The sequence below is a fragment of the Schistocerca piceifrons genome, chromosome 3 (genome assembly GCF_021461385.2).
Source record: "Schistocerca piceifrons isolate TAMUIC-IGC-003096 chromosome 3, iqSchPice1.1, whole genome shotgun sequence".
NCBI classification, from domain to species: domain Eukaryota; kingdom Metazoa; phylum Arthropoda; class Insecta; order Orthoptera; family Acrididae; genus Schistocerca; species Schistocerca piceifrons.
The window spans coordinates 738,961,915-738,968,346 of record NC_060140.1 but is presented as its reverse complement, the minus strand read 5'-3'; the positions used below and the strand labels follow the sequence as shown (position 1 = coordinate 738,968,346).

The following is a 6,432-nucleotide window of genomic DNA, read 5'->3' as shown; positions in this document are numbered from 1 at the left end:
CGGAGAGTCAGCAAGAATGCAGTAGCTATGACGTCGCCGCCTATGTTTCACCAGAAGTGCCGCAATTTGCCGGCCTCGCACGTCGCCTGACGGCACACGTCCGGTGGAAAGAACCGAAACGAGCCCGCAGGAGCCGCCGCGCGAGGTCGTTCCTCCTCGCGGTATCGAGCCAGGTGGGCCGGCCTGGGTCTCCCAGGAGACATCGATCGGCCGCCGGCGCGGCGTGGCCGAGGCGAGACCCGCAGAAGAGCGCGGGCCATGGCCGCCTCCGTCAGCAAGCGGCTCTCCCTCGTCGAGCAGAAGAGGATCCAGTGGGCCAAGGAGAGGGGTAAGCCGCCAGCGACGTCTCGCCGTTCTCGAAGCACCTGCACCGGCTGCCCACCTGCGACTGTGCCGGCGTTAAACGGGCGGCAACAGCACGTGGCACGTCGCTTCACCGTATCAAAACACTATGCACAGCCTCTCAATCAAAGAACACCTCGGACAACATTTTATTATCACGAAATAATCCAATAATAGGTGGAATCGACCATTTTAAATTTCCGCCAGTTATCTTAAATACACTGGCTCTAATATATTAGACTTTCGTTAAAAAATTACCGTTATCTAAATCAATCAAAACCCTGAGCTCAGAAAAGGTATGGGTGACAACGCAACGTACTTAATTTAGCAAACATGGAGAACTGGAATTTCCACAAACAATAAATATTTGCTTCAGTCAATAATGTTCATTTTAAGCAAGGATGTTTAGTGGTAGCTATGGTTTTCCACTTTTCATGTTGCATTTGTAACGACATCAAAATTTTCTCGGTGCTAACGATTTCGGGATCTTGTGCAGAAACTCAATACTGATCGCAACTCCTCTATCTTTAATAGTTTAACACCATAAGCGTGGTGGTTAAAAGTTTGCTTCCTTAAACAGTATAGAAGCAGGATAGGACTTTTCACGAATAAGGTGTGCAGTAGTTCAGTATTTGACACACCATAAATCAGCCTCACGTCTTGCTCGTAGTTTATTTATAATCACAGGGAAGTAATACACCAATGAGATAAAGTTTATAAAGATTCAACATTATCTGAGATGATAATATTATATGCAATCTCTGTCACATGGATTTCTAGTTTTTCTTACCCCGTACATAATTCTGTCTTGTCCAGAAGAGGCGGGAACAACACCTTATTTAAAACATTTTCCCATCACAATAACTAGTGAAATCGACAATTTTAAACTTCCAAAACTTTAATAAAAAGGAAAGCTTTTTGCAACCAAAGAATTCAGTATTTTTTCAAAAATGAGCACTGCTTGTAACTCCTCTGTCTTTAATTCGTTTGTTTATTGAGTAAATACCGAAAACCCGATGGCTCAAATTCCACTTAATTAAACAGTATGCAAGCACCCACTCTCTGACTAGGATGCTTCACAAAAATTCAGCTTCAAGTCTTGCAGCTTATTTATAAATATTACAGTGTGAAATTCTAACGACGCCAGATTCATATCGATTCAACATTGTTCGAAGTAATAATACGCTGCACAGTCGCCGTCACGCGGACTTGTGATGTATGTTGTGCCGGAATACCTTTCATAATTTCATCTCATCCAGAAGAGTTCGTAACAAAATTGACGTATGCTCTTTGCGACTCGTCTCTACATTTTAATATTAGACGCAGCACTAGAACGATATATTATGCCCTGATCTCTGTGCATGCTAATTCAGGACCTGACACTGTACAGTTCTATTCGACACTCAATTTTTACAAAGTTCTGCAAGCCACGAAGGGTGCCTCGACACTCCTTTCCACACTGTAGCTCAGATACTGAGACCAGCTTCTTACACTGTTTCGGAGGGAAAGTTCAATATTTGAAAAAAATATTATATCTTGTTATTTATGCCATAATTTGTAAAATGTGAAATACCTAATGAAAATATAAATCGTGACATGCTGACATAACTGTTACGGAATCATTTTAATTTTTACTTGAAATATTTTACAAAATCAGTAAATGATGTTCGGACAATTTACAACTGTGGAACCCTTCTCGGTGGGACTTCCATTAGGCCAGTCATCTTAAATACACTGGCTGTAATGTATTAGACTTTCGTTAAAAAATTACCGTTATCTAAATCAATCAAAACCCTGAGCTCAGAAAAGGTATGGGTGACAACGTATCGTACTTAATTTAGCAAACATGGAGAACTGGAATTTTCACAAACAATAAATATTTGCTTCAGTCAATAATGTTCATTTTAAGCAAGGGTGTTTAGTGGTAGCTATGGTTTTCCACTTTTCATGTTGCATTTGTAACGACATCAAAATTTTCTCGGAGCTAACGATTTCGGGATCTTATGCAGAAACTCGATACTAATTGCAACTCCTCTATCTTAAATTGTTTTAACACTGTGAGCGAGGTGGTTCAAAGAGCGCTTCATTAAACAGTATAGAAGCAGGATAGGACTTTTCACGAATAAGGTGTGCAGTAGTTCAGTATTTGGCACAACATTAATCAGCCTCACGTCTTGCTTTAGTTTATTTATAATCACTGCGAAGTAATACAGCAGTGACATTAAGTTCATAAAGATTCAACATTATCTGAGGTGATAATATTGTATGCAGTCTCTGTCACATGGATTTCTAATTTATCTTACCCCGTACATAATTCTGTCTTGTCCAGAAGAGGCGGGAACCACACCTTATTTAAAAACATTTTCCTATCACAATAACCAGTGAAATCGACAATTTTAAAATTCCAAAACTTTAATAAAAAGGAAAGTTTTTTGCAACCAAAGAATTCACTATTTATTCAGAAAATGAGTTCTGCTTGTAACTCCTCTGTCTTTAATTCATTTGTTTAATGACTAAATACCGAAAACCCGATGGCTCAAAGTTCACTTCGCCGGCTTGTGTGGCCGAGCGGTTCTAGGCGCTTCAGTCGCAGGTTCGAATCCTGCCTCGGGCATGGATGTGTGTGATGTTCTTAGGTTGGTTAGATTTAAGTAGTTCTAAGTTCTAGGGGACTGATGACCTCACGTGTTAAGTCGCATAGGGCTCAGAGCCATTTCAAAGTTCACTTCATTAAGTATGCAAGCACCCACACTCTGACTAGGATGCTTCATAAAAATTCAGCTTCAAGTCTTGCAGCTTATTTATAAATATTACAATGTGAAATTCTAACGACGCTAGGTTCAAATCGATTCAACATTGTTCGAAGTAATAATACGCTACACAGTCGCCGTCAACGGACTTGGAATGTACCTTGAGCCGGAATACCTTTCATAATTCCATCTCATCCAGAAGAATCCGTAACAGAATTGACGTATGCTCTTTCCGACTCCTCTCTACATTTTAACATTAGTCTTAGCACTAGAACGATATATTATGCCCCGATCTCTGTGCATGTTAATTCAGGTCCTAACGCAGTACAGTTCTATTTGACACTCACTTTTTACGAAGTTCTGTAAGCCACGAGGGGTGCGCCTCGACACTCCTTTCCACACTGTAGCTCAGATACTGAGACCGACTTCTTACACCAGTTATGGGGAAAAGTTCAATATTTAAAAAAAGCTATTATATCTTGTTATTTATGCCATAATTTGTAAAATGTGAAATACCTAATGAAAATACAAATCGTGACATGCTGACGTAACTGTTAGGGAGTGATTGATATATTTTACAAAATCAGTGAGCGATGTTCGGACGATTTAGAACTGTGGAATCCAAATCAATTACTTTCTAGGTGGGATTTGCATTAGGCTAGTCATCTTAAATACACTGCCTCTAATGTATTAAACTTTTGTTAAAAAATTACCTTTATCTAAATCAATCAAAACCCTGAGTTCAGAAAAGATATGGGTGACAACGCATTGTACTTAATTTAGCAGACATGGAGAACTGAAATTTCCACAAGCAATAAATATTTGCTCCAGTCAATAAGTTCATTTTAAGCAAGGGTGTTTAGTGGTAGCTATGGTTTCCCACTTTTCATGTTGCATTTGTGACGACATCAAAATTTTCTCGGAGCTAACGATTTCAGGATATTATGCAAAAACTCGATACCGAGTGCAACTCCTCTGTCTTAAATAGTTTTAACACTGTAAGCGACGTGGTTCAAAGTGCGCTTCATTAAACAGTATAGAAGCAGCATAGGACTTTTCACGAATAAGGTGTGCAGTTGTTCAGTATTTGGCACCCCATAAAGCAGCCTCACGTCTTGCTCGTAGTTTATTTATAATCACTGCGAAGCAATACACCAATGACATTAAGTTCATAAAGATTCAACATTATCTGAGGTAACAATATTATATGCAGTCTCTGTCACATGGATCACAATAACCAGTGAAATCGGCAATTTTAAAATTACAAAACTTTAATAAAAAGGAAAGTTTTTTGCAATAAAGAATTCACTATTTATTCGGAAAATGATTACTGCTTGTAACTCCTCTGTCTTTAATTCATTTGTTTATTGACTAAATACCGAAAACCCGATGGCTCAAAGTTCACCTCATTAAACACTATGCAAGCACCCCCTCTCTGACCAGGATGTTTCACAAAAATTCAGCTTCAAGTCTTGCAGCTTATTTATAAATATTAGAATGTGAAATTCTAATGACGCCAGATTCATATCGATTCAACATTATTCGAAGTAATAATACGCTGCACAGTCGCCGTCAAGCGGACTTGTGATGTACCTTTCATAATTCCATCTTATCCTGAAGAGTCCATAACATAATTGACGTATTCTCTTTCCGACTCCTTTCTACATTTTAACATTAGTCTTAGCACTAGAACGATATATTATGCCCTGATCTCTGTGCATGTTAATTCAGGTCCTCACACTGTACAGTTCTATTCGACACTCACTTTTTACAAAGTTCTGCAAGCCACGAGGGCCGCCTCGACACTCCTTTCCACACTGTAGCTCAGATACTGAGACCAACTTCTTACACTATTTAGGCGGAAAAGTTCAATATTTGAAAAAATTATTATATCTTGTTATTTATACCATAATTCACAAAATGTGAAATGGTTAATGAAAATATAAATTGTGACATGCTGACGTAGCTGTTAGGAATCATTTTAATTTTTACTTGATGTATTTTACAAAATCAATAGATGATGTTCGGACTTTGGAGCCCAAATCAATTACCTTATCGGTGGGACTTCCATTAGTCCAGTCATCTTAAATACACTGGCTCTAAAGTAGTAGACTTTCGTTAAAAAATTACCTTTATCTAAATCAATCAAACCTCTAAGTTCAGAAAACATATGGTTGACAACGCATCGTACTTAATTTAGCAAACATGGAGAATTGGAATTTCCACAAACAACAAATATTTGCTTCAGTCAATAATGTTCATTTTAAGCAAGGATGTTTACTGCTAGCTATGGTTTTCCACTTTCCATGTTGCATTTGTGACGACATCTATGTCTACAGTCTGCTGCTAAAATATGGCAGTTTGTTCACGCCTCTTATTTCGACTTCGCTGAATTCTAGGATATCATATTAAGAAAGATACCCTTAGCCCAGAACAGGTTGGTCGAAAACTGCGGTGTTAATTCAAAAATTTCGTACAGCACGCTATTCAGGCTTCTCTGACCTCCTCATGGATTTCTTTATGGTTACTAGCCCATTGGGTCAATGAGTAAGTGCCACACCGGAAATATAAAGGGTTGGGTTTCTATCCTTGTCAGTCCTGGGACTAGTCACTTCTTTCATCTCTCACAGTGGTTCGATAAACATTCATTAACTAGCACACAGAGATGTGTTCAAAATCTATATCTTACATTTTCTCTAGGGTTCCAAGGAATGACAAATTTAAGTGATAAACCATAGATTTTTCACTTCGAGAGACTTCCCTACGTCACATATTTCTTATGCTGTACACTTTGTTTGATTTCACTTTAGGATGTTATTTATATGTATAAGCTGTCACTAACCTCAGAATATACGTGAACAGAATAAACCCTGATTTTTTCCATGGCCAAATAGTCCATCTAAAGCGGACCCTTGGTAATTAGAACCTTCTGAGACAGGTCATCTGGGGACTAATAAGTTAGCATAATGTGAGATGATGGTTTAAAGCACGTTTTCTGACACTATGAAGGACTATTCACCGTGGTAGAAAATTCCGCTATATTGGTGTCGCCCATCGTCCGCAAGGTATCGGCTTGTCGAATGATGCAACATGCGGGTGGTGCAAAGTGTTCTGTCAGAAACTTCCTGGCAGATTAAAACTGTGTGCCCGACCGAGACTCGAACTCGGGACCTTTGCCTTTCGCGGGCAAGTGCTCTACCAACTTTTTTTTTTTTTTTTTTTTTTTTTAAAAAACTGTGTGCCCGACCGAGACTCGAACTCGGGACCTTTGCCTTTCGCGGGCAAGTGCTCTACCAGCTTTTTTTTTTTTTTTTTTTTTTTTTTGTTTTTTTTTTTTTTT

The 6,432-nt window shown here is 38.9% G+C and overlaps 1 long non-coding RNA gene across 1 annotated transcript in view; it reads left to right on the top strand.

Moving 5' to 3' along the window:
* Positions 1–258: 258 nt before the first annotated feature.
* The window catches only part of LOC124787700, a 64,528-nt gene continuing 58,354 nt past the window's right edge, over positions 259–6,432 (top strand). The window contains exon 1 of the long non-coding RNA XR_007015992.1: positions 259–328. This is a non-coding gene — a long non-coding RNA (uncharacterized LOC124787700). The remainder of the gene's footprint in view (positions 329–6,432) is intronic.